The 27,752-nt window shown below is 45.2% G+C and overlaps 1 long non-coding RNA gene across 1 annotated transcript; it reads right to left on the reverse strand.

Annotated features, from left to right (window-relative positions):
* Positions 1 to 17,873: 17,873 nt before the first annotated feature.
* On the reverse strand, positions 17,874 to 24,647 carry LOC133040035 (uncharacterized). The gene is made up of 2 exons (XR_009688902.1): positions 24,557 to 24,647; positions 17,874 to 18,307 (listed from the first exon to the last, which is right to left on the reverse strand). It is a non-coding gene; the product is annotated as an uncharacterized LOC133040035 (long non-coding RNA).
* Positions 24,648 to 27,752: the final 3,105 nt, after the last annotated feature.

Below are 27,752 nucleotides of genomic sequence, written 5' to 3' on the forward strand. Positions count from 1 at the left end.
TTTTGATAATGTCATTAGCTTTTTCAACCTTTCCTGAGGATTGGGGTCTCCAGCAACAGTGTAAGTGATACTCTATTCCTAGAGCTTTAGACACCCTCTGAGTTACAGCAGCTTTAAAGGCAGAGCCATTGTCACTCTGAAGGCTCTGTGGCAGCCCAAACCTGGGGATAATTTCATGGATTAAAATCTTTATAACCTCTTTAGCTTGTTCACTATGACAGGGGAACGCCTCAATCCATCCAGTAAAAGTATCCACCCAAACTTGTAAGCAAGAATATCCATTGGCTTTTGGCATATGAGTAAAATCAATTTCCCCGTCCTCTCCAGGATACTTTCCCTTTCGTTGTAATCCAGATTTTGCTAGCTTTTCAGTCTTTGGGTTATTTTTCTGACAAACTTCACACCGTTTGATAATGTTCTTTGAAGTTTTCATTACATTTTTACCTTCAAACAAACGAGAAGCCATCTGGTAAGTACTTTCTACACCCAAATGAAAACTTGATGTAAACCCTTAAGAATTTTCCACTGAGCATTTTCAGGAATTATTAATCGTCCATTCTCGGACTGTAACCATCCTTTATCAGTAATCTTTGCTCCTCTTTTTTTCATGTCTTTCTAATTCTTCCTCAGTATATTGTGGTTTTTCCTGTTCCACAGGACCTGTCCAGATCAAAGGCGTCTGTAGGGAGGGGGTTTCGTAAAGTGCCGCTTTTTTGGCTTGAGAGTCAGCTAACAGGTTACCGGCAGCTACTTTACTCCCATCCCTGCTGTGCCCTTTGCAATGCATGACCGCTATTTCTTTAGGACAATAGATAGCAGTTAAAAGTCTCTCAATCTCTCTGAAATGCTTAATAGGTTCTCCTGTTGCTGTTTTAAACTGTCTTTCTTTCCATATTGCAGCATGAGCATGTAAAGTCAAATAAGCATACTTAGAATCAGTGTAGATATTCACTCGCTGCCATTTGCTTAACTCTAGAGCTCGGGTCAGAGCCACAAGCTCCGCTAACTGGGCACTAGTTCCCTGGGGGAGAGATTTTGCTTCTAAAACCTGTTCAGCAGTCACCACAGCATAACCTGCTTTACGCTTTCCATCCCGAACAAAAAAACTGCCATCTGTAAATATTTCCATGTCAGGATTGCCTATTGGGGTATCCATTAGATCTTCCCGAGCTGCATAGTTTAAAGTTAGGTATTGGGAACAATCGTGATCAGGTGTTTCATTTTCCTTCTCAGGAAGGAAAGTAGCAGGATTTAAATTTCCACAAACTTTAAGCTTAGTTACTGGTCCTTCTAACAGCAGTGACTGATATTTAAGAAGCCTACTGTCTGTCATCCAAATATTAACCTTAGAATTCAAGATTCCACTCACATCATGAGAAGGCAGTACAGTTAGGTTTCATCCATTAATTATTTTTAAAGCTTCAGGTGCTAATAAAGCCGTGGCCCCAATTACTCATAGGCAGTGGGGCCACCCACGAGCAATTACATCTTTGCTTAGATAAGCAATAGGTTGCTGGTGAGGCCCTCGGGGTTGTGTCAAAACTCCCAAGGCCATACCTTTTCTTTCAGTAACAAACAAGTTAAATTCTGACCCTGTGGGCAAACTCAAAGCCAGAGCTTGCAGAAGAGCAATCTGAAGAACCTTAAAATCCTTTTGAGTATCTGGAGACCAAACCAGTTTGTCGGTTTGGGCCTGCTGAGTTTCAGCTATAAGTTTATATAAAGGCCGGGCAAGTTCCCCATAGCCTGGAATCCAAATATGACAGTAGCCTGTGAGTCTTAAAGTCATAGGTAGGGGATGGTTTAGTATAGGTTTAATTCTCTCAGGGCCTATGGCCCTAGTCCCTTCTGATATGATTAGGCCCAGATATCTAACAGATTGTTGACAAAGCTGAGCCTCTTCTCTTGATGCCTTGTAACCACAGCCTGCCAGAAAGTTTAAGAAATCTTCTGAGGCTCGTGAACAAGCTTCCTCTGTCTCAGCACAGAGCAAAATATCATCTACATATTGTAATACTACCGCTTCAGAGCTATTAAAATTTTGTAGATCCTGTGACAAACTTTGCCCAAATAAGTGAGGACTGTCATGAAATCCCTGGGGCAAAACTGTCCAGGTTAACTGAGAAGCTGGCTGCGTAGGGTCTTCAAAGGCAAATAGAAATTGACTTTCCTCCACCAAAGGCACTGAATAGAAGGCATCTTTGAAATCAATTACTGAAAAATATTTGGCTTGTTCAGGAATTTCAGACAATAGAGTATACGGATTAGGCACCACGGGGTGTAAAGGAATCACAGCCTCATTTAGTATTCGTAAATCTTGAACTAATCTCCATTTATCATTTGATTTCTTTATACCCAAAATAGGAATGTTGCTTGGACTGTTACAGGGAACAGTCCTTGCTCCTTTAAATTCTCAATGATGGGTTTAAACCCTTCCTTAACCTCAGGTTTCAGTGGATACTTCTTCTTATGTGGGAATAAGTGCGGGTCTTTGAGCTTGACAACTACAGGGATAGCATTTTGTGCTCGACCCACAGATTTTCCATCAGCCCATACTCTAGGATTCACATTTTGTTTAACTAAAGGGAGAGAAAGGGAGGGCTCCATATTCATGAAAACAGAGGCATGGACCTTGTTCAGTATATCCCTCCCCAAAAGGGGTGATGGTGATTCTGGCACGATAAGAAACTCGTGTGAAAATAGCACAGAATCCCAGTTGCACGATAGAGAATAACTGAAATAATACCTTTTGGCTCGTCCAGACAGTCCCATTGCGGAAGTGGATCGAGAAGAAAGTGGGCCAGGGGCTTCAGTAAGAACGGAATAAGTTGCCCCAGTATCTAAAAAGAAATTGATGGATTGGCCTCCCACCATTATCAATACCCGGGGTTCCTCAGGTGTAATTAGGATGGGAGCTTGTGTGGGGCCCCCGGGCACCTTCAGTCCTGATTGTCTTGAGAGTCAGACCCCTAAGACCTAAGCCTCTGGGGGCAGTCTCTCCTCCAGTGTGGTCCCTTGCAGACCGGACATGGAGCACGGGGGGGGGGGGGGGGGGGGGGGGGGGGCGCGGCTTAGATGCCTGAGGGCAATTCCGCTTGAGATGCCCCTCCTTTCCACAGCAATAGCAAGCCCATCCCTTTTCACCTGGGTCCCTCTGGGCATTTTTCTCAGGCTGTTTAAGAACGGTTTTCATAGCCATTGCGAGGGCTTCTGCCTTTTCCTTTGTCTTTCTCTGCCTTTCTTTCTTTTCCTCATATTCCCTACCATAATAGACTGTCTGAGCCAGTTGTAATAGATTATCTAAAGACTGATTTGGTCCATACGCCCGTTTTGATAATTTACGGCGAATATCTGGAGCCGACTGAGTGAGAAATCTATCCTTTAAGATCACTTTTCCCTCTTCACTTTCAGGATCAATCTCAGTGAATCTGCTCAGGGCTTCTCTCAGTCTGTCTAGGAATTTACCAGGAGCTTCCTTCTCCTCCTGTTCTATGTCTGCCAGTTTGCCATAGTATAAAGGCTTAGAATGCTCCTGCCTGAGTCCTTCAAGAATACATCTGATAAAATGACTCTGATCCCATCTTCCTTTAGCAGTGTTATAGTCCCAGTCTGGTTCTGTAGCTGGGACCGCCTAACTCCCAGTGGGGAGGGCAGTTATCTTGTCCTCCCTCTTTCCCACTGATTCATTACCAAGCCATTCATCTCCATAAGCAACCGCTTTTCCCAAAACTCGAGCCTTTGAGTCGGGAGTCAACGTTTGTTCCAAGATATACATCACATCCTTCCAAGTGAGGTCATAATGCAGAGCAACACCTTTAAAAGCTCTAACATATTTTTCTGGGTCCTCTAAATAGTCTCCCAGATCCTCCTTAATTCTTTGTATCTCTTGATAAGAAAAAGGCTTATTTACTCGCATAGACTGATAATTTCTCCCGGTGGGTACTTCATGAAGAGGCAACAGCATGCGTGGCTGTCCCTCAGTCTCTCTGGCTGCTCTGTGCATATCCCAGGGATAGATTGGAGAAACCTGCTTTTCTTTATCTCTTTGCCTCTTGTCCTCCATCTCTTCTCTTACTTCGATGGTCTGAGTTTCTACTGAAACCAGAGTAGTCTGAAGTCGTACTGAGACAGGAGTTGTTTGGACCTCTACTTGAGCAGTTCAAATCTCAATTTGGTTTCCCACTGAGACTGAGGCAGTTTGAGTCTCAGTTTGTGTTTCCACTGAGACCAAAGCAGTTTGAACTTCAGCTTGGAGCCCCGGATATGGAGACAAAGTAGGAGGACAGGGAGGAGCGGAAGGTTTCACACCCAAATCTACACCCTTAGGACATAAGTCTGGCAGATTTCGCAGAGAGAAAAATGGCAACACATACACTACTTCTACCCATTTCCCTTGCTTTTTACAGAACCGATCTAATTGTAAAACAGTATTATACTTAAGAGACCCTCCAACTGGCCACCATTTGCCATCCTCCAGTGGGTACTGCAGCCATGCAGTATCACATAGGAAGACCAGGTGTGTCTCCTTTAAGCCCTGGGGATCAAATCTATCCCAGTTTTTCAGGATACAGTTCAAAGGAGTGAGGCTGGAATTGTTAGCTCCCATCTGTAAGAGAGAAATAAAGTGACCAGCGCCATTTTTTTTTCTACCGGAGGCGTCCCTCCCTGCTCTAGATGGGGGTGTAGACAGACGTTACACCAAAAGCTTTTCCTTCCTGGTCGCTCTTAGTCTGTCCCTTACCAATGCAGGCATCACACTTGTCCCTCCCGTTCTACCACCGAGACGGGGTGGGGATGCACCAGGGGTAGACCTGATGGCATCCCTGACTGACGTCCAGCTCTTCACCTAGCTTGCCTCTGATGCCACCCGGGGTGCAATCAGAGTAACCTTCTGGAATGCTTCCCAAGCTAAGACCTCTGGGGGAAACATTCATCACCTGAGTGCATGTGCACGACCCTGAGTATATTCTTGACCACAATAAGACCGATACAAACATGAAACTGAGATGTTCTTTCCAAGCATCACCACACCGGTATAAGAGCCTCCTCCGGTTCACTAACAGCCAGTGTTACCAAAGGAAAAAAACCATTGCAGTTCCAATCCGAGTAACCTTTAACCTCAGAGATGCTCTTGGAGTTAGAGCTCCATCTAGCTTCCGAACTTTCCATGCCTAGCGAGGCTAGGCGCTTCCTGACTACCAATCCAAATTTGAGACCTAGGCCACAGTACAGTAGCAACATAGATTACAAGTCCCTGGAAAGCCTATGATCCGATGGATTAGGTTAGTACTTCTAATTCCCAAGGAGTTATGAAATGGTCAAAGAGACTGAAAAGTTTGACCGAGAAAGGAGAGTTCGGTCCACACGCTTTGCCCATTTCTGGTCGGTTCCCGAAGGAGAGATTGGTTGACTCTTGGCATTGGCAGGTCGGTAAAAACCCCGACAGGTTTTTGCCATAAGCCTTATGAGATCACCGCGGGACCCCAGAGCAGGGCTCCTCACTTGCTCCGCGCAGAGCGTTTCATTCATTCACACAAGCACACTGTGGAGTTAGTAAAGTACAGCAGAAAACGTGTTCACTAGGAGAACAAAGAACTAGAGCTCCAAGCATCCTTACCTTATCCTGAAGGATCCCGGACGAGCCCCCAAGATGAAAGGTTGTTGCTGAACAATAAGACGCCGGCATTCTTGGCCTCCGGAGGAGACGAATTCGATCCGGGGCCAGAGACAAGGCTGGATCGCTCAGATCTTTTTGTGTAATAAAGTTTTATTAAAGTATAAAGGAGATGGAGAAAGCTTCTGACATAGGCATCAGAAGGGGACAAAAGAGTACCCCCCTCCGAGTCTTTAGCTGTATGTTATATAGTCACTCACAGTCTGTTAATGAAAAGAAAGGAATGTCATAAAATTTAGAATGACACCAGATAATTCATCCCAGGCCATAAAATGATTGACCTGAATCTTGTAGAAGGGCAGAATACCAACAAATAGTTCCACTTACATAGATTAGAGGAACAATACCTGAGTAAGTAAGTTAGGCCATTTGGCGGAACCAACTTGAAGATAGAGTCTGGGGTACATTAACATAGCTTAAGACAACATTTCCATAAGAAAAAGAAATGTATTGGTTAACTCAAGGTTTGAGAGTAGTTAGCTTTAGGTGAGACCAAGTGTCCTGGCAACACAGCATGTTAAGAGAAACCTCCTTATAAATTTGTATAGAGAAGGAAAAACATATCGCTGGTTTTTTCCTCCTGCTGCTTAAGAGAGATAAAAATGTCTGGCACTTGCAGCCTCTTTCCTCCATTTGGAGACCCCTGGCCTTTCTGCCTGTTACCCTCTCACTTCCTTCCAGCCTGCCAATGGGTGGAACCAACCTGGCTCTGTGAGAGGTAGGAAAAGAGCAGTTGGGTGGATGTTCATGCTCTTGCCAATCTGAACCACTTGAAGGCGCACTCAGGAGAATCAGTCGCCCTGGGCCCCCTAGGACGGGAAGAGAGGTTAACAAACAGGGTGTGTTCCCATCAGAGCCCAGAGATTTCTAGAGAGACCCTTGCTTACTAGACCTCTCCTACAGTGCAAAAGGGATGCAAGGGATGTGTGCACGTGGCTGTACCTTTCTTTTTGAGACTGGAACTACTCCTTAGTAGCCCAGGCTCAGGGATAACTGCCCTTAAGAAAGGAACTCTAAGAAGCGCTTTTCCAGGAGCCTGGGACAGGAAATTCGCAGGATGAGGGAAAAGCGAGCCTCCTTCAGGGAAGAAGAGACAGCAACCTGCGGTGTACTTGCCTGCCTCTATTTGAAGCCAGAAGGTTGCTGATACAGTGGGAGACCTCCAGCTCTGCTCAGCGACACAAATTTCAAGTGAGAAGGTCATCAAAATCCCGTTTCCGTTGCAATCCTAGCACAGACATTGCCGGCTGTGAGCAGTACTGCCAATGAGGAAGAAAGCAGCGGGAATGTGTGTGGCATGAGTGGGTGTCCTGCTGGGCTCAGCTCTTCAAAGGGGCCTTTTCTATCAATGTAGGCCCCAAATCCCACTGGGGAAGGGCTTTGTTCTTCTTCCTTCCAGCCTGCCAATGGGTGGAACAAAGCTGGCTCTGTGAAACCTAGGAAAAGGGCAGTTGGGTGGATGTTCAAGCTCTTGCCAATCTGAACCATTTGAAGGCCCACTCAGGAGAATCTGTCGCCCTGGGCCCCCTAGTTCAGGAATACAGTTTAACAGACAGGGTGCCTTCCCATAAGAGCCCAGACATTTCCAGAGATAACCTGGCTCCCTTGACATCTCCCAGAGAGCAAAATGGATGCAAGGGATATGTGCACATGGCTGTACCTTTCCTTTTGAGACTGGAAATACTCCCTTGCAGCTCAGGCTCAGGGATAACTGCTCTTTAGAAAGGAACTCTAAGAAGCGATTTTCAAGGAACCTGGGACAGGAAATTCGCAAGATGCGGAAAAAGCGAGATTCCTTCAGGGACAAAGAGACAGCAAGCTGCGGTGTGGCTTCCAGCCTCTGTGTGAAGCAAGAATATCACTGATAAAATTGGAAACCTCCAACTAGAAGCGCCTTTCCAGGAGCCTGGGACAGGAAATTCGCAGGATGCGGGAAATGCAATCCTCCTTCAGGTAAGAGGAGACAGCAAGCTGCAGCCTGCTTGCCAGCCTCTATTGGAAGCAAGAAGGTTGCTGGTCCAACGGGAGACCTCCAGCTCTGCTGAGCACACCAAATTTCAAGTGAGAGGGCCGTGAAAGTCCCATTTCCTTTGCAATCCTAGCAGAGACATTGCTGGCTGAGAGCAGTACTGCCAATGAGGAAGAAAGCAGCGAGAGAGTGTTTGGCATGATTTGGTGCCCTCCTGGGCTCAGCTCTTCACAGGGACCTTTCCTCTGGAAGTAGGCCCCAAACCCATTCTGGAAGGGCTTTGCCTCTCTTCCTACAATTGGAGACCTCCAGCTCTGCTCAGCGACACAAATTTCAAGTGAGAAGGTAGTCAAAATCACATTTCCTTTGCAATCCTAGCACAGACATTGCCGGCTGTGAGCAGTACTGCCAATGAGGAAGAAAGCAGCGAGAATGTGTGTGGCATGAGTGGGTGTCCTGCTGGGCTCAGCTCTTCACAGGAGCCCTTCCTCTCAAAGTAGGCCCCAAATCCCCCTGAGGAAGGGCTTTGCCCCTCTTTCTTCCAACCTGCCAATGGGTGGAACAGAGCTGGCTCTGTGAAACCTAGGAAATGAACAGTTGGGTGGATGTTCATGCTCTTGCCAATCTGAACCACTTGAAGGCCCACTCGAAAGAATCAGTCACCCTGGGCCTCCTAGTTCGGGAATACAGGTTAACAGACAGGGTGTGTTCCCATCAGAGCCCAGACACTTCCAGAGATAACCTGGCTCACTAGACCTCTCCTAGAGCACAAAGGGACGCAAGGGATGTGTGCTCGTGGCTGTACCTTTCCTTTTGAGACTGGAACTACTCCCTAGTAGCTCAGGCTCAGGGATAACTGCCCTTAAGAAAGGAACTCTAAGAAGTGCTTTTCCCAGAGCCTGGGACAGGAAATTTGCAGGATGCTGGAAAAGCGAGCCTCCTTCAGTTAGAAGAGACAGCAAGCTGCTGTATACTTGCCAGCCTCTATTTGAAGCCAGAAGTTTGCTGATACAGAGGGAGACCACCACCTCGAAGCGCCTTTCCAGGGGCCTGGGACAGGAAATTCGCAGGATGCGGGAAATGCGAGCCTCCTTCAGGGAAGAACAGACAGCAAGTTGTGGTATGCTTGCCAGCCTCTATTTGAAGCCCGAAGATTGCTGATACAACAGGGGACCTCCAGCTCTTCTCAGCGCCACAAATTTTAAGTGAGAAGGTCGTCAAAATCCCATTTCCTTTGCAAGCCTAGCACACACATTGCCGGCTGAGAGCCGTACTGCCAATGAGGAAGAAATCAGCAGGAGTGCCTTTGGCATGATTGGGTGCCCTCCTGGGCTCAGCTCTTCAAAGGGGCCTTTCCTCTGGAAGTAGGCCCCAAATCCCACTGGGGAAGGGCTTTGCCCCTCTTTCTTCCAGCCTACCAATGGGTGGAACAGAGCTGGCTCTGTGAGAGGTAGGAAAAGAGCAGTAGGGTGGATGTTCATGCTCTTGCCAATCTGAACCACTTGAAGGCCCACTCAGGAGAATCAGTCGCCCTTGGGCCCCTAGGTGGGGAATACAGGTTAACAGACAGAGTGTGTTCCCATCAGAGCCCAGACATTACCAAAGAGACCCTGGCTCACTAGTCCTTTCCTACAGAGCAAAAGGGACACAAGGGATGTGTGCACGTGGCTGTACCTTTCCTTTTGAGACTGGAACTACTCCCTAGTAGCCCAGGTTCGGGGATAACTTCCCTTAAGAAAGGAACTCCAAGAAGTGCTTTTCCAGGAGCCTGGGACAGGAAATTCACACAATGCGGGAAAAGGGAGCCTCCTTCAGTTGGAAGAGACAGCAAGTTGGGGTGTATTTGCCAGCCTCTATTTGAAGCAAGAAGTTCGCTGATACAACGTGAGACCTCCAGCTAGAACTGCCTTTCAAGGAGCCTCGGACAGGAAATTCACAGGATGCGGGAAATACGAGCCTCCTTCAGGGAAAAAGAGACAAGCAAGCTGCGGTGTGCTTGCCAGCCTCTATTCAAAGTCAGAAAGTTGCTGATACAACGGGAGACCTCCAGCTCTGCTCAGTGACACAAATTTCAAGTGAGAAGGTCGTCAAAATCCCGTTTCCTTTGCAATCCTAGCACAGACATTGCTGGCTGTGAGCAGTGCTGCCAATTAGGAAGAAAGCAGCAGGAGTGTGTTTGGCATGAGTGGGTGCCCTCCTGGGCTCAGCTCTTCACAGGGGCCTTTCCTCTCAAAGCAGGCGCCAAATCCCACTGGGGAAGGGCTTTGCGCCTCTTCCTTCCCGCCTGCCAATGGGTGGAAGCATGCTGGCTCTGTGAGAGGTAAGAAAAGAGCAGTCGGGTGGATGTCCATGCTCTTGCCAATCTTAACCACTTGAAGGCCCACTCGGGAGAATCAGTCGACCTGGGGCCTCTAGGTTGGAAATACAGTTTAACAGACATGGTATGTTCCCATCAGAGCCCAGACATTACCAGACAGACCCTGGATCACTAGTCCTCTCCTACTGAGCAAAATGGACACAAGGGATGTGTGCACGTGGCTGTACCTTTCCTTTTGAGTCTGGAACTACTCTCTAGTGGCCCTGGTTCAGGGATAACTACCATTAAGAAAGGAACTCTTAAAAGTGCTTTTCCAGGAGCCTGGGACAGGAAATTTGCAGGATGCGGGAAAAGGGAGCCTCCTTCAGTCAGAAGAGACAGCACACTGGGGTGTACTGCCAGCCTCTATTTGAAGCAAGAAGTTCGCTGATACAATGGGAGACCTCTAGCTAGAACCGCCTTTCCAGCAGCCTGGGACAGGAAATTTGCAGGATGCGGGAAATGAGAGCCTCCTTCAGGGATGAAGAGAGAGCAAGCTGTGGTATGTTTGCCAACCTCTATTTGAAGCAAGAAGTCCGCTGATACTATGGGAGACCTCCACCTCGAAGTCTTTTCCAGGAGCCTGGGACAGGATATTTGCAGAATGCCAGAAATTCGATCCTCTTTCAGGGCATAGTAGACAGCAAGCTGCGGTGTGCCTGACAGCCTCTATTGGAAGCAAGAAGGTCGCTGAAACAATGGGAGTCCTCCAGCTCTGCTCAGCACCCCAAATTTCAAGTGAGAGGTCCATTAAAACCCCGTTTCCTTTGCAATTCTAGCACAGACTTTGCCAGCTGAGAGCAGTACTGCCAATGAGGAAGAAAGAGCGAGAGTGTGTTTGGCATGAATGGGTGCCATCCTGGGCTCAGGTCTTCAAAGGGGCATTTCCTCTTGAAGTACGCCCCAAATCCCACTGGATAAGGGCTTTGCCCCTCTTCCTTCCAGCCTGACAGTGGGTGGAGCAAAGCTAGCTCTGTGAGAGGTAGGCAAACAGCAGTTGGGTGGATGTTCATGCTCTTGCCAATCTGAACCACTTGAAGGCCCACTCGGGAGAATCAATCGCCCTCGGCCCCCTAGGTCGGGAATACAGGTTAACAGACAGGTTGTGTTCCCATCAGAGCCCAGACATTTCCAGAGAGACCCTGGCTCACTAGTCCTCTCCTACAGAGCAAAAGGGACGCAAGGGATGTGTGCACGTGGCTGTACCTTTCCTTCTGAGACTGGAACTACTCCCTAGTAGCTCAGGCTCAGGGAAACTGCCGTTAAGAAAGGAACTCTAAGAAGAGCTTTTCCAGGAGCCTGGGACAGGAAGTTCAAAGGATGCGGGAAAAGCGAGCCTCCTTCAGGGACGAAGAGACAGCCAGCTTTGGTTTGCTTGCCAGCCTCTATTTGAAGCAAGAAGTTCGCTGATACAATGGGAGACCTCCAGCTAGAAGTGCCTTTCATGGAGCCTGGGACAGGTAAATCGCAGGATACAGGAAATGTGAACCTCCTTCAGGGAAGAAAAGTCAGCAAACTGTGGTGTCCTTACCAGCCTCTATTTGAAGCCAGAAGGTTTCTGATACAACGGGAGACCTCCAGCTCTTCTCAGTGACACAAATTTCAAGTGAGAAGGCCGTGAAATTCCTGTTTCATTTGCAATCCTAGCACAGACATTGCTGGCTGAGAGCAGTACTTCCAATGAGGAAGAAAGCAGTGGGAGTGTGTTTGGCATGATTGGGTGCCCTCCTGGGCTCAGCTCTTCAAAGGGGCCTTTCCTCTGGAAGTAGGCCTCTAGTCCCACTGGGTAAGGTCTTGGCCCCTCTTCCTTCCAGCCTACCAATGGGTGGAATAGGGCTGGCTCTGTGAGAGATAGGAAAAGAGCAGTTGGGTTGATGTTCATGCTCTTGCCAATCTGAACCACTTGAAGGCCCACTCGGAAGATTCAGTCGCCCTTGGGCCCCTAGGTGGGGAATACAGGTTAACAGACATGGTGTGCTCCCATCAGAACCCAGAAATTTCCAGAGAGACCCTGGCTCACTAGGCCTTTTCTACACAGCAAAAGGGACACAAGGGATGTGTGCACGTGGCTGTACCTTTCCTTTTGAAGTCGAACTACTCCCTAGTAGCCCAGGCTCAGGGATAACTGCCCTTAAGAAAGGAACTCTAAGAAGCTCTTTTCCAGGAGCCTGGGACAGGAAATTCTCTGGATGCGGGAAAATTGAGCCTCCTTCAGGAATGAAGAGACAGCAAGCTGCGGTGTGCTTCCACCCTCTATTTGAAGCAAATTGTTCACTGATACAATGGGACACCTCCAGCTAGAAGCACTTGTTTAGGAGTCTGGGGCAGGAAATTCGCAGAGTGTGGGAAACATGAGCCTCCTACAGGAAAGAAGAGACAGCAAGCTGCGGTGTGTTTACCAGCCTCTATTGGAAGCAAGAAGGTTGCTGATCCAACGGGAGACCTCCTGCTCTGCTCATGGCCCCAAATCATGTGAGAGGGCCGTGAATATCCCATTTCCCTTGCAATCATAGCACAGACATTGCCGGCTGAGAGCCATACTGCCAATGAGGAAGAAATCAGCAGGAGTGCCTTTGGCATGATTAGGTGCCCTCCTGGGCTCAGCTCTTCAAAGGGCCCTTTCCTCTCGAAGTAGGCCCCAAATCCCACTGGGGAAGGGCTTTGCCCCTCTTCCTTCCAGCCTGACAATGGGTGGAACAGAGCTGGCTCTGTGAGAGGTAGGAAAAGAGCAGTTGGGTGGATGTTCATGCTCTAGCCAATCTGAACCACTTGAAGGCCCACTCGGGAGAATCAGTCACCCTGGGGCCCCTAGGTCGGGAATACAGGTTAATAGACAGGGTGTGTTCCCAACAGAACCCAGAAATTTCCAGAGAGACCCTGGCTCACTAGACCTCTCCTACAGAGCAAAAGGGACACAAGGGATGTGTGCACGTGGCTGTACCTTTCCTTTTGAACTGGAAATACTCCTTAGTAGCCCAGGCTCAGGGAAACTGCCCTTAAGAAAGGAACTCTAAGAAGAGCTTTTCCAGAAGCCTGAGATAAGAAACTCACAGGATGCATGAAATGTGAGCCTCCTTCAGGGAAGAGGAGACAGCAAGCTGCGGTGTACTTGCCAGCCTCTATTGAAAGCAAGAAAGTTGCTGATCCAACGGGAAACCTCCAGCTAAAAGCACTTTCCCAGGACCCTGAGATAGGAAATTCGCAGGATGCGGGAAATGCGAGCCTTCTTCAGGGATGAAGAGACAGCAAGATACGATGTGCTTGTCAGCCTCTTTTGGAAGCAAGAAGTTTGCTGATCCACCGGGAATACTCCAGCTCTGCTCAGCGCCACAAATTTCAAGTGAGAGGGCCGTAAAAATCCCGTTTACTTTGCAATCCTAGCACAGACTTTGCCAGCTGAGAGAAGTACTGCCAGTGAGGAAGAAAGCAGCGGGAGTGTCTTTGGCATGATTAGGTGCCCTCCTGGGCTCAGCTCTTCAAAGGGCCCTTTCCTCTTGAAGTAGGCCCCAAATCCCACTGGGGAAGGGCTTTGCCCCTCTTCCTTCCAGCCTGCCAATGGGTGGGACAAAGCTGGCTCTGTGAGAGGTAGGAAAAGAGCAGTTGGGTGGATGTTCATGCTCTTGCCAATCTGAACAACTTGAAGGCCCACTCCGGAGATTCAGTCGCCCTTGGGCACCTAGGTTGGGAGTACAGGTTAACAGACAGGGTGTGTTCCTATGAGAATCCAGAAATTTCCAGAGAGACCCTGGCTCACTAGACCTCTCCTACAGAGCAAAAGGGAGGCAAGTGATGTGTGCACATGGCTGTACCTTTCCTTTTGATCTGGAAACACTCCTTAGTTGCCCAGGCTCAGGGATAACTGCCCTTAAGAAAGGAACTCTAAGAAGAGCTTTTCTAGGAGCCTGGGACAGGAAACTCGCAGGATGGGTGAAATGCGATCCTCCTTCAGGGGAGAGGAGACAGCAAGCTGCGGTGTGCTTGCCAGCCTCTTTCGAAGCAAGAAAGTTGCTGATCCAACGGGAGACCTCCAGCTAAAAGCACTTTTCCAGAAGCCTGAGACAGGAAGTTCTCAGGATTCAGGAAAAGCAAGCATCCTTCAGGAATGAAGAGACAGCAAGCTGCGGTGTGCTTCCACCCTCTATTTGAAGCAAATTGTTCACTGATACAACGGGAGACCTCCAGCCAGAAGCGCTTTTCCAGGAGCCTGGGGCAGGAAATTCGCAGAGTGCAGGTAACGTGAGCCTCCTTCAGGGAAAAAGAGACAGCAAGCTGCAGTGTGTTTGCCAGCCTCTATTGGAAACAAGAAAGTTGCTGATCCAACAGGAGATCTCCTGCTCTGCTCATGGTCCCAAATTTCAAGTAAGAGGGCCGTGAATATCCCGTTTCCTTTCCAATTTTAGCACAGACATTGCCAGCTGACAGCAGTACTGCCAATGAGGAAGAAAGCAGCGGGTGTGTGTTTGGCATGAGTGGGTGCCTTCCTGGGCACAGCTCTTCAAAGGGGCCTTTCCTATCAAAGTACGCCCCAAATCCCACTGCGGAAGGGCTTAGCGCCTCTTCCTTCCAGCCTGCCAATGGGTGGAACAGAGCTGGCTCTGGGAGAGCTAGGGAAGAGCAGTAGAGTGGATGTTCATGCTCTTGCCAATCTGAACCACTTGAAGGCACACTCAGGAGAATCAGTCACCCTCGGGCCCCTAGGTCGGGAATACAGTTTAACAGACTGGGTGTGTTCCGATCAGAACCAAGAAATTTCCAGAGAGACCCTGGCTCACTAGACCTCTCCTACAGAGCAAAAGGGACGCAAGGGATGTGTGCACATGGCTGTACCTTTGGTTTTGAGCTGGTAATACTCCCTAGTAGCCCAGGCTCAGGAGTAACTGCCCTTAAGAAAGGAACTCTAAGAAGCGCTTTTCCAGGAACCTGGGACAGGAAGCTCGCAGGATGCGGGAAATGCGATCCTCCTTCAGGGAAGAGGAGACAGCAAGCTGCGGTGTGCTTGCCAGCCTCTATTGGAAGCAAGAAGGTTGCTGGTCCAACGGGAGACCTCCAGCTCTGCTCAGCACCCCAAATTTCAAGTGAGAGTGCCATTAAAATCCTGTTTCCTTTTCAGTTCTAGCAGAGACATTGCTGGCTGAGAGCAGTACTGCCAATGAGGAAGAAAGCATCAGGAGTGTGTATGGCATGATTGGGTGCCCTCCTGGGCTCAGCTCTTCACAGGGGACTTTCCTCTCAAAGTACGCCACAAATCCCACTGGATAAGGTCTTTGCCCCTCTTCCTTCCAGCCTGACAATGGGTGGAACAAAGCTGGCTCTGTGAGAGATAGGAAAAGAGCAGTTGGGTTGATGTTCATGCTCTTGCCAATCTGAACCACTTGAAGGCCCACTCAGGGGAATTAGTCGCCCTTGGGCCCGTAGGTCGGGAATACAGGTTAACAGGCAGGGTGTGCTCCCATCAGAACCCAAAAATTTCCAGAGAGACCCTGGCTCACTAGACCTCTCCTACAGAGCAAAAGGGAGGCAAGGGATGTGTGCACGTGGCTGTACCTTTCCTTTTGAGGCTGGAACTACTCCCTAGTAGCCCAGGCTCAGGGATAACTGCCCTTAAGAAAGGAACTCTAAGAAGTGCTTTTCCAGGAGCCTGGGACAGGAAATTCACAGGATGCGGGAAAAGCGAGCCTCCATCAGGGATGTAGAGACAGCAAGCTGCGGTGTGCTTGCCAGCCTCTATTTGAAACATGAAGTTCGCAGATTCAACGGGAGACCTCCAGCTAGAAGCGGTTTTCCAGGAGCCTGGGACAGGAAATTCACAGGATACGGGAAATGCGAGCCTCCTTGAGGGAAGAAGAGACAGCAAGCTGCGCTGTGCTTGCCAGCTTCTAATGGAACCTAGAAGGTTGCTGATCCAACGGGAGACCTCCTGCTCTGCTCAGCACCCCAAATTTCAAGTGATAGGGTCGTGAAAATCCCGTTTCCATTGCAATTCTAGCACAGACATTGCCGACTGAGAGCAGTACTGCCAATGAGGAAGAAAGCAGCGGGAGTGTGTTTGGCATGATTGGGTGCCCTCCTGGGCTCAGCTCTTCAAAGGGGCCTTTCCTATCAAAGTAGGCTCCCAATCCCACTGTGGAAGGGCTTTGCCCCTCTTCCTTCCAGCCTGCCAATGGGTGGAACAGAGCTTGCTCTGGGAAAGGTAGGAGAAGAGCAGTTGGTGGATGTTCATGCTCTTTCCAATCTGAACCACTTGAAGGCCCACTCGGGAGAATCAGTCGCCCTGGGGCCCCAAGTTTGGGAATACAGTTTAACAGACAGGGTGCCTTCCCATCAGAACCCAGACATTTCCAGAGAGACCCTGGCTCACTAGACCTCTCCAAAGAGCAAAAGGGACACATGGGATTTGTGTATGTAGCTGTACCTTTCCTTTTCAGGCTGGAACTTCTCCCTAGTAGCCCAGGCTCAGGGATAACTGCCCTTAAGAAAGGTACTCTAAGAAACGCTTTTCCGAAAGCCTGGGACAGGAAATTCGCAGAATGCGGGGAAAGCGAGACTCCTTCAGGGACGAAGAGACAGCAAGCTGCGGTGTGCTTCCCAGCCTCTATTTGAAGCAAGAAGTTCGCAGATACAATGGCAGACCTCCACCTAAAAGTGCATTTCCAGGAGCCTGGGACAGGAAATTCGCAGGATGCGGTTAATGCAAGCCTCCTTCAGGGAAGAGACAGCAAGCTGCAGTGTGCTTGCCAGCCACTATTGGAAGCAAAAAGGTTGCTGATCCAAACAGAGACTTCCAATTCTGCTCAGCGACCCAAATTTCAAGTGAGAGGGCCATAAAAATCCCATTTCCTTTGCAATCCTAGCACAGACATTGCCGGCTGAGAACAGTACTGCCAATTAGGAAGAAAGCAGCAGGAGTGTGTTTGGCATGATTGGGTGCCCTCCTGGGCTCAGCTCTTCAATGGGGCCTTTTCTCTCGAAGTAGGCCCCAAATCCCACTGGGGAAGGGCTTTGATCCTCTTCCTTCCAGTCTGCCAATGGGTGGAACAGAGCTGGCTCTGTGAGAGGTAGGAAAAGAGAGTTGTGTGGATGCTCAAGCTCTTGCCATTCTGTACCACTTGAAGGCCCACTCGGGAGAATCAGTCTCTCTGGGGCCCCTAGGTCAGGAACACAGTTTAACAGACAGCGTGTGTTCCCATCAGAACCCAGACATTTCTGGAAGAGTCCAAGTGCAACCCAGTGTGAAGGAGTGCACAGAAACAGATGCTATTTTGATGATGGGAGCATAGAGGAGAATATCGATATTGTCATCTTTGCTACAGGGTACACTTTTTCCTTTCCTTTCCTTAATAATTTGATTAATATCACCAATAGTAACATGTCCCTTTATAAATTCATGTTCCTTCATGACCTGGAGAAGTCAAAGCTGACTGTCATCAGCCTTATCGAGGCACTGGGCTTCATCCTACCTATTGCAGAACTCTAGTCTCGCTGGGCTACATGAGTGTCAAAGTTATATCAATAAAGATTGGATAAATTCCTAATATTTCAGGAAAATTCGTCTTCCATGTCTTCTTGACACTAGTCGTCTCCTTTCATCACTTGGAATCCTGGCATGCTCTGAATTGCCTCTTCTAGTACTGAACCAACTACCCTCGGTGGAGAACATGTTGGCAGATATTGCCCTGAGGGAAAGGGCAATGGAGAAACAGTAAGTAAATTGTAACAACTAGTATGGAACCAGCATCATGGAATGGATCCATCAGGATCATGGAATCCCTAATCCAGGCTCAAATTCTACACTTCATCTCAATTATGTGGGTTTTTTCTCCATGTCCTCAGTAATTATGCAGCATAAAACCAGGTATGAATCTTAGTCCTCTGAGTTATGCAACAGTTAATCATATTTATTGTCTTTAAATCATATTAAATCTGAATTTCATTCTTTAACTCAGTCTTTACTGGTTGTTTCTTCTATGGTTTCACCATAATCCATGAAATTTATGTAATCCCTCCAAATATGGGAATATTCTCTGATTTTCATATCACATTCCTTACTGGAATCCTCATTGTCTAGATCTAAAGTGCACTCTTAAAATCTGGAAACTTTTAACTTTTCTACCGTGATTAAGATGAAGAGATCTTTGCTGAGGATGGGGTCTCCAGTTCAGATGGGCTCAGAGTCTAATCTCCCCAGGAATTCAACACAGTTATTCCTTCCGAAATCTTGCCGTGGGCTCCCAAACTGTTTCACACCACTCTTCTATATCACACACTGCATGAAATCTCTCCCTCTCCCATCTTGTTGCCTTCAACAAGCCTAGAATTTAAGCAAACAAGTTAGAAATAGAAATTACAAGAAAGCTACTTCTTTGACCATATAACAAAAAATGTCTGACTCAAGGAGTTATAAAAGGCTCAACTACTTTGATAGAATGGTGGAGATTAGTAATACAGACAGAAGATATACAAATTAATAACTTAATTACCTCACCACTTCATTTTAGGGTTTTAAAAATAGTAATATGTTTAATGTGTGTCCAAAATTCATTCTCAGTAACCCACTCCAATTTATACTCAGTTTTACAAAAGTTGTAACATAATGAAAACCATTGGTTGAAGTATTCAAGTACCATTCTCATCAATACTTGCAATAAGAAGTGAAATGTCTCTAGTTAATTCATTAAAAATCTATTTCATGCATATTATGGCAGTCACATTGATAAGCATTTCCAATATGACAATGGAGAGTGATGTAAAATCGTAATGTTGTAGTTTCTTCATATGTAACAGTACCTAAAATAATCCTTCTGTTCTCAGGTGTGAAGGCTATAAACTTCATGTTGTTGTGAAGGTCCCACATCATGAAACAAAGGTTCGGATCACACAAAAGAGGTGCCAGCTCTCACACATCTCTAAGATGACATTTTGTGTGTTCTTACATCAGGAAATACACCATACCCTGCCCCCTGTTGTACAGGTGTACACAGGACCACAGATATTCTATAAAACACATTTATGCATGTTAGAAAAGGTCACTCCTTCCTCAAGACTCTTTAGTACTATATGTGAGAAATAAAACTATCATAATGAAAATTAAACCCACAATAAGTAGGGCCTTTAGTGTTTTGCAGTCCTTGGATGTTTATCATGTTGAAGCATATGGATCAAGGCAGAGCCACACAGACAGCTGCCATTTCCCCACAGTACTGATCCCTGAAGCAACTACAACCACTGCATCCCTACCCTACTGCAGCCACCAAGCACCTGTGGCCAAGTTCTTAGTGACTGATTGACTATCCATCCCCCAGTTGACTGCATGCACAAAGGGTCTAGAAGTTAAGAGTTTTCTATCCCACCTACACAACACACAGGGAAGTACTTAACTGAATTACAATCCTTCATTTACAAAATGAACTTCTTAGGAGGTAAGGATCACTGTTAAAACCAATCTGCAAAATAAAATAAAACCAATCTGCAGTTCAGTCTCCTTAGAACAATCAAAAATGAATGGACAAGAGCATGGAAACTTGGGTTCTGTGAACACTTTGCCATTTAGTGGCTGAAAGGAGCAGGGTTTGTCACTTAGCTTTCTAGTTCTCAGGGTTTTTTTTCCTCATCTAAGGTGAATAGAAGTAAACTGGTCACTTTCAGATGATGCAAAGCCCCATCCTCCCATTTGTTTTAGGTATGTGAAGACACCCCACCACACCATCCAAGTGGATCACACTGAGCACATGGATGAGATTGCCACCCTAATGCGTGTGAAGCCCAACCTGCTATTCCTGTTTCTCTCAGATCTAAAGCTGGCCATGGAGGTTTTGTTTGGCCCATGCACACCATACCAGTACTGCTTGCAGTGGCCAGGGAAGTGGACTGGGACCCGGAGAGCCATCCTGACCTGGACAGAGCATATGATCAAGCCCCTGGGGACTCAGATTACTAGTCAGGACAGTCATTCATCCTCACCACCCTCTTGGATAAATATGGCATCCATTGGCCTTGCATTACTAACTGCTGGCTTAGCATACTTCAGATGTATTCATCATCATAAATGGAAATAAATGAGTAAACATTGAGGAGAAAAAGCATGTAATAGTTTCTACTCATCTAGGATCATTATGTTTAAGCCAGTAACACATGTATAATGTCATTTAGTATTACCATAACTGTTATATAAAATATTATCTAGATATACTTTACAAATAGGCTTATTTCCTAAAAATAGGTATACATTTGCTTCTAGAAGTAATATGAATGTATAGGGAAAGCTTATCATTAAGAGGAATTCTATGTAAGCCTTAAGAATGCTTTGCAACATAAAGTATACCCAAATTGGTTTCCCAATTATCCTTTTAGGAATTTATAAATAAAACATTACTTTATCATTTTATTTTCAATGTTATTCTTTTCTTCCTTCCAAGTAAATTATATCACATTCTCATTCATAATGAAAGCTGAAATTTTTATTTCCTATGTTTACAACATAGGAAATAAAAATCAAAAGGAAAAGTATTTTAGGCTTTAGTTTCTCAGAAACTGAAAATGTTTTTTGAGTACATTTGCAAACAATCTTTTTATTTTGAAGAAACAACTAAAGCAAAAAAGTGCAATGTATTACATACATTTTAACAAATTACTCTAAACTTTTAGTTAATAAGCAATTATACAAAAACTATGTAATTATATGTATTATATTAAGACAAAGGCTATACTGATACCTAAGTACCAAATACAGCTACTAGTTGGTTGACCTGGTCCTTTGGCTCAGCCTTCAGAGCAGCCCCCACCATGTGTTACATAGGCGACTTCCTCACTGATGTCATTTTGGGGGTGCCAGAAGAGTTCTCTGCTCCAAAACACTTTCTGGTCCTCCTGACTATGTGAAATCCTCCCAAGACTTAGCCTCTGTTTTTTGGCTAAAGGGTACTTTTCCTGTCTGCTTGTTAAAATCCAAACCACCATGGAAGAAGAGTGTGAAAATTAAGTGGGGTGAGGCATGGGTATTGAGCAGCTGTGTGGCTGTAGTCATAAGAAGGAGCATCAGTAGCATATGCTAAAAGCATTACAAAGCAGTATAAATATTTACTAAAGTCTTTTAAAGACAAACTGATTTTTTTTTTTTTTAATTTTGGCTACGCTGTGTCTTCATTGTGCCATGCAAGCTCCTCATTGTGGTGCACAGGCTTCTCTAGTTACCCATGGCATGTGGGATGTTAGTTCCCCAATCAGGGATCAAACCCATGTCCCCTGCATTGGAAGGGGGATTATTAACCACTGACCACCAGGGAAGTTCCAAAACTAAATTACAATGACAGCAAAATTTAATATATTCCCATATTTCTCACAGTAGCTTAAATAGCATGCAGCTGTTTTGCCCCACTGTACATACACAACCACCTCAGAACACCGCTACTAGGACTAGCCTCATAATTACTGATCTCTCTTTAAAACACTGATCCTTAGAACCTGTGAATGTATTACCTCCCATGGAAAAAGGGGGCTGTGTGTGTGTGGTTAAGATAAGGCTCCTGAGATGAATGGAGGTCCTGGATCACCCTGGTGGTCCCAGTATAATCAAAAGTTCTGATGAGGGAAAGTGGGAGGTGATGGGACAGCAGAGGTCCATGATGCAATGGCTGGTTTTGGAAAGGTGAGTAGGCCACTGGTCAAGGAATTTAGGTGACCTCTAGATGCTGGAAAAATCAAGGAAAGGATTCTCCCAGAAACTCCAGAATGAATACAGACCTGTCCACACATTGGTTTTAGCCCAGTGAGACTTATAACAAAGTAATAATCCATGTTAATTAAGTAATCAAATCTGTAGTGATTTGTTACAGAGGAGATAGGAAACTAACACCTTCTAAATATAGAAAGACAGTGAAAATGATCTAAAGCATGGTGGAATATGAGGATATGAAGTTAACATCTCCTCACAAGTATATCAAGAGTACATCAGAACAGCTCTCACAGAGCACCTACTAAACACTAGTGGAGGACCTCAGACACCTAAGAGGACAAGAAAAATCCCCGCATGTAGGACATAAGAAAACTTCCTACAGGTAGGACATAAGAAAGAAGGAAAACAGGGAGAAAAGTGAAAGTGGAAAGGGACTGACACCCCTGAGAGAGACCTGAAGGAGAAGAGAGGCTCCCAACTCAGTAAGGCCCACTCATGGCAAGGGGGTAAGTGGGGACAGAGAGGGACCTTTGGGGCATCAGGGGATTGGAAGGCAACGAAGCTGGTCTGTGGAAGGCAGGACTGAGGAAGACCTATAGGAACAGTCTGTGCTGCAGCCCCGCACACCTCAGCCTGAGCTATGCATGTCCTGTGAGGTGGACTCTAGGGACCAGAGAGTGGGGTTCAGAGAGTCGACCAGGAAGGGGATGGCTGAGAGCAGTGAGCACACAGAGGGGGCAGCAGAAGGGAGGGTGCTGCAGCTGGGGAGTTTGTGGAGGAAGCCCAGTCCACCACGTCAGCAAGATGCTGTTACCACATGCACGCTCCCTCAGCTCACCACCCAATAGGCAAACAAGTCTACAGACAAGATTTTGTAGGTTAAAGGCCTGGTTAAAGGCCAGGCAAGGACTTTATTCAGAAAGCTAGCAGACCAAGAAGATGGCAGACTAATATCTCAGAATAACCATCTTATTAGTGTCTTAATGCCAGTTTCTTTTATAGAGCAGAGAGAGGGAGAGAAAGGCAGTGAAGAAGCAAAGTAAAAAAGGCAGAATGGAGAGGGAGAGGTAGTGAGGAAGTAAATGAAAAAAAAAAAAAAAACAGGCTATCAGTCTTGCAAAACATCTCCTGGAATGGCCAGGCTCCGGGAGGGGATGTGTTAATCTCTTCTTTCTTACAGTCATTCACAGGTGAGCATGGTCAGATTGTCTCCCTATGAGCTAAACAAAAGCACTTTAGCATAACATTCAGTCAGAGGGGCAGGGTTCCTACACTGGCCATTACGTATGATTGTAATAGTAAAAGCAATGAAAATCAAAGCTTAAAGTCAAAGGAAAAATTCCAACGTGGAGTCTGATTTTAACTCTTCTGTTACAGTGCCATTGTTGAGCTGCCATTGCAATGCCCTTCCCTACCTGCCAACCTGGCTTCCTTGGGCAAAGGCAGGGGGGCAGGCCTGAGCAGGCTAGCCTACCACTCAAGCCAGGGTCTCCCTTACCCTCTCAGGCCCTGTCAAGCCTGCAAGAGTCCCAGGCCGGAGCCCCAACCCTGGCAAAGCCTCTGTAGGCTGAGTAGTCCCGAGGCTGGGCACATCCCCATCAGATTTCCCTCCGGCTGTGCAAGTCCTGGTAGACCAAAGTACTGCTCCACAAAAAGCCTCCATGGGCCACACAGATCCCAGTAGCCAACCAGCTGCCCTGACTAAGCTCTTCCATCCAAGCAGGACCCAGGCCTGAGCCCTACCTCTACCCAATCTCCCAAGGGTAGCCCAGGTACTGGCAGCCTGTGTGCCACCCCTAACAAAGCTTCCTCTGGCCACACTGGTTCAGGCAGGCCAAGCACCACCCATTGATCCAAAGCCTCCTCCAGTAGTGCCAGCTCCTGAGGACATGCCTGTGGAAGCCTGTGCCCCAGCTGCCCTTTGCAGACTCAGGTGCTCTGGGACAGCTTCAGGAGCAGCCCCTGGTGAAAAGAATACCCACAAGCCAGGGCTGACATATCAGGTCCAGAGACCTACCTAGAGGTCTTGGAGGGCCTCCTAGGAAGTAAAAGGTTGGATATAGCTCACCAGGAGGGCAAGGACACTGATAGTTGAGACAAAAGGGAAATTTTCTCTTTTTAATTTATTTTCTAATCTTTATTTTTTATTTCTTGCTTGATGATGCTTTGTGTTGTTTCTTTGGTGTTTTTTCATACTTATTTTTCTGAATACATTTTTATTTTCTAACTTTATTTTGTTTATTATTCTTTGATATTATTTTGCTCTTTGTTATTTGTTGTCTTTTCTGTTTTCTTTGTTTTTTATACTTTTATAGGTTTTTGTTTCATTTTGTTTCTTATTTTGTTTTGTTGTGTTTATCACCTTTTTTATTTTGTTTTTGCATTGTTTTTGTCATTTTTGTGTGTTTATCTTTTGTTATTATAGATTTTCTTTTAGTCTTTTTTAATTATTATTGCTCTATTTTGTTTTCTGTTTAGATTAGGTGAGTTTGTTTTTTACTAGTAATTTTTGGTTTAGCCACTCTCTTTTTTGAATGTCTTCTTGTTTTTTGGTTTCCTGGTTGTTTTTGTTTTGTTTTGTTGTTTCCTTATTGGTTTTTGTTTGTTTGATTGAATTTGTTTTTAATTGAGTTGGGTTTAATTTGTTTCTTTTCTGTTTGTGTGTTTGCTTTTGTTTCTTCAGATTTGCTTTTATTATTCACCTTGGGCTTTGTTTGTCTGTTTTGTTTTGTCTTTAACCACTCCATGCAGCTTGCTAGGTCTCAGCTCCCTAACTGGGGTCAGGCCTGAACCCCTGTGGTGGGAACACTGAGTCCAAGCCACTGGACTACCAAGAATTTCAGGCCCCAATGAATATTAATTGATGCGAACTTTCCTGGAGGTACTCACCTCAACACCAAGACCTGGCTCCACCCAAATGCCTGCAAGTTCCAACGCTGGATGCTTCAGGTCAAACAACCGCCAAGACAGGAACACAGCCCTATCCATGAATAAAAATGAGACAACAGAGAAATGCATTATAGATTGAGGAGCAAGGCTAAAAACCTACAAGACCAAATGAATAAAAAGGAAATAGGCAATCTATCTGAAAAAAGAATTCAGAGTAATGATAGTAAAAATGATCCAAAATCTCATAAATAGAGGCACTGATAGAGAAAATACAAGAAATGTATAACAAGGACCTAGAAGAACAAAACAACAAACAGTGATGAAAATATTTGAAATTTAAAATACACTTGAAGAAATTAATAACAGAATAACTGAGAGAGAAGAATGGATAAGTGAACTGGAATATAGAATGGTGGAAATAACCACCACAAAATAGAATAAAGAAAAAAAGAATAAAAATAAATGACAGTATCAGACACCTATGGGACAACATTAAATGCACCAAATTTTGAATTATAGGGGTTCCAAAAGAAGAAGAGAAAGATAAAGCATCTGAGAAATATTTGAAGTGGTTATAGCCAAAAACTTCACTAACATGAGAAAGGAAATAGCCACCATGTCCAGGAAGCACAGAGTGTCCCATAAAGAAAGAACCCTAAGAGAAAGATGTTAAGACACATATCAATTAAACTAATAAAAATTAAATACAAAGAAAAATATTAAAAGCAGTGATGGAAAGATAACAAATAGCATACAAGGGACTCACCATAAGGTCATCAGCTGACTTTTCAATAGAAAATCTGCAGAATAAAAGTGAGTGGCAGGATATATTGAAAGTGATAGAAAGGGAAAACCTACAACCAAGATTACTCTATCCAGTAAGGATATTAGTCAGATTAGACAGAGAAATCAAAAGCTTTACAGTCAAGCAAAAGCTAAGAGAATTTGGCACTACCAAAATAGGTTTACAACAAATGTTAAAGAAACTTCTGTAGGTGGGAAACATGAGAGAAGAAAAAGACCTGCAAAACAAACCCAAAACAAGAAAATGGTAATAGGAGCATACATGTTGATAATTACCTCAAATGCAAATGGATTAAAAGTTGTGTTAAAAGATACAGACTGGCTGAAGGAATACAAAAACAAGACTGATATATAAGCTGTCTACACAGACTGAAAACAAAAGGATGAAGATATATTCCGTGTAAATAAAAATCAAAGAAAGCTGGAGTAGCAATACTTATCTCAAACAAAATAGACTTAAAAATAAAGATTATTACAAGGGATCAATCCAAGATGAAGCTATAACAATTATGAACTTTTATGTACCCAACATGGGAGCACCTCAATACACAACACAAATTCTGATAGCCATAAAAGGGGAGATCGACAGTAACACAGTTATAGTAGGGTCTCTAGACACCTCACTTACACCTGTGGACAGATGATCTAGACAGAAAATTATGAGGAAACACAAGACTCAACTGACATATTAGACCAGATAGACTTTATTAATATTTTAAAGGCATTCCACCCAAAAACAGCATAATACACTTTCTTCTCAAGTGCACATGAAACATTCTCCAGGATAGATTACATGCTAAGGCACAAATCAAGCCTTGGTAAATCTGAGAACATTGAAATCATGTCAAGCATCTTTTCTGACCACAATGCTATGAGAATAGAAATTAATTACATGGGGGAGGGGGAACCATAAACACACAAACAATTGGAGGCTAAACAATACTCTACTAAATAACAAAGAGATCACTGAAGAAGTCAAAAAGAAATATTTAAAGATACCTAGGAACAAATAACAATGAAAACACAATGACCCAAAACCTATATGGTGGAGCAAAAGCAGTTCTAAGAGAGTTTGTAGCACTACAATCCTACATCAAGAAACAATAAAAACCTCAAGTAAACAATCTAACCTTACTCCTAAAGCAACTAGAGAATGAGAATGAGCAAAATCCAAAATTAGTACAATGAAAGAATTCATAAAAATCAAACCAGACATAAATGAAATAGAAATGAAGAAAACAATAGCAAAGACCAATGAATTTAAAAGCTGGTTCTTGAGAACATAAACAAAATTGATGAACCACTAGCCAGACTCATAAAGAAAAAAAAAAGGCCAGAGGGAGAGGATTCAAATCAATAAAATTAGAAATGTAAAAGAAGCTATGACTCAACAAAAATATAAAATATCATAAGAGACTACCATGAGTAACTGTATGCCAATAAAATAGACAACCTGGAAGAAATGGACAAACTCTTAGAAATGTACAACCTTCTAAGACTGAACCATAGGAAATATAAACAGACCAATCACACATAAAGAAATTGAAACTGATTTAAAATCTTCCAGTGAACAAAAGTCCAGGACCAGATGGCTTCAGAAGCAAATTCTATCAAACAGGAAGAGAAGAACTAACACCCATTCCTCTCAAACTCTTCCAAAAAATTGCACAGGGAGGAACACACACAAGCTCATTCTACAAGGCCACCAACACCCTCATACCAAATCTGTAAAAAGATACCACAAGAAAAGAAAATTACAGCCCAGTATCACTGATTCCCATAGACTCAAAAATCCTCAGCAAAGTAGTAGCAAACAGAATCCAGCAACACATTGAAAGGGTCATTGCTGTTACCAAGTGGGACTTATTCCAGGGATGCAAGGGTGCTTCAAAATGCACAAGTCAATTAATGTGATACACCACATTCAGAAATCAAAGAATAAAAACCATATGATCATCTCAGTAGATGCAGGAAAAGCTTTGGACAAAATGCAATGCCAGTTTATGATAAAAGCTCTCCAGATAGTGGGCACGGAGGAAACTTGAAAAGTGAAAGTCTTAGTTGTTCAGTCATGTTCAATTCTTTGTGAACCCATGGACAGTAGTTCACCAGGCTTCTCTGTCTGTGGAATTCTCCTGGCAAGAATAGTGGAATGGGTTGCCATTCCCTTCTCCAGGGGATCTTCCCAACCCAGGGACTGAACTCTGGTCTCCCTCATTGCAGGCGGATTCTTTACCATCTGAGCCACCAGGGAAGCCCCTAGAGGAAACCTACCTCAGTGTAATAAAGGCCATATATGAAAAATCCACAGCAAGCAGTATTCTCAATGATTAAAAATAGAAAGAATTTCCTCTAAGATCAGGAATAAGGCAAGTGTGTCCACTCTCACAAG

This window comes from Dama dama, chromosome 20 (assembly GCF_033118175.1).
Source record: "Dama dama isolate Ldn47 chromosome 20, ASM3311817v1, whole genome shotgun sequence".
In the NCBI taxonomy this organism is placed as follows: domain Eukaryota; kingdom Metazoa; phylum Chordata; class Mammalia; order Artiodactyla; family Cervidae; genus Dama; species Dama dama.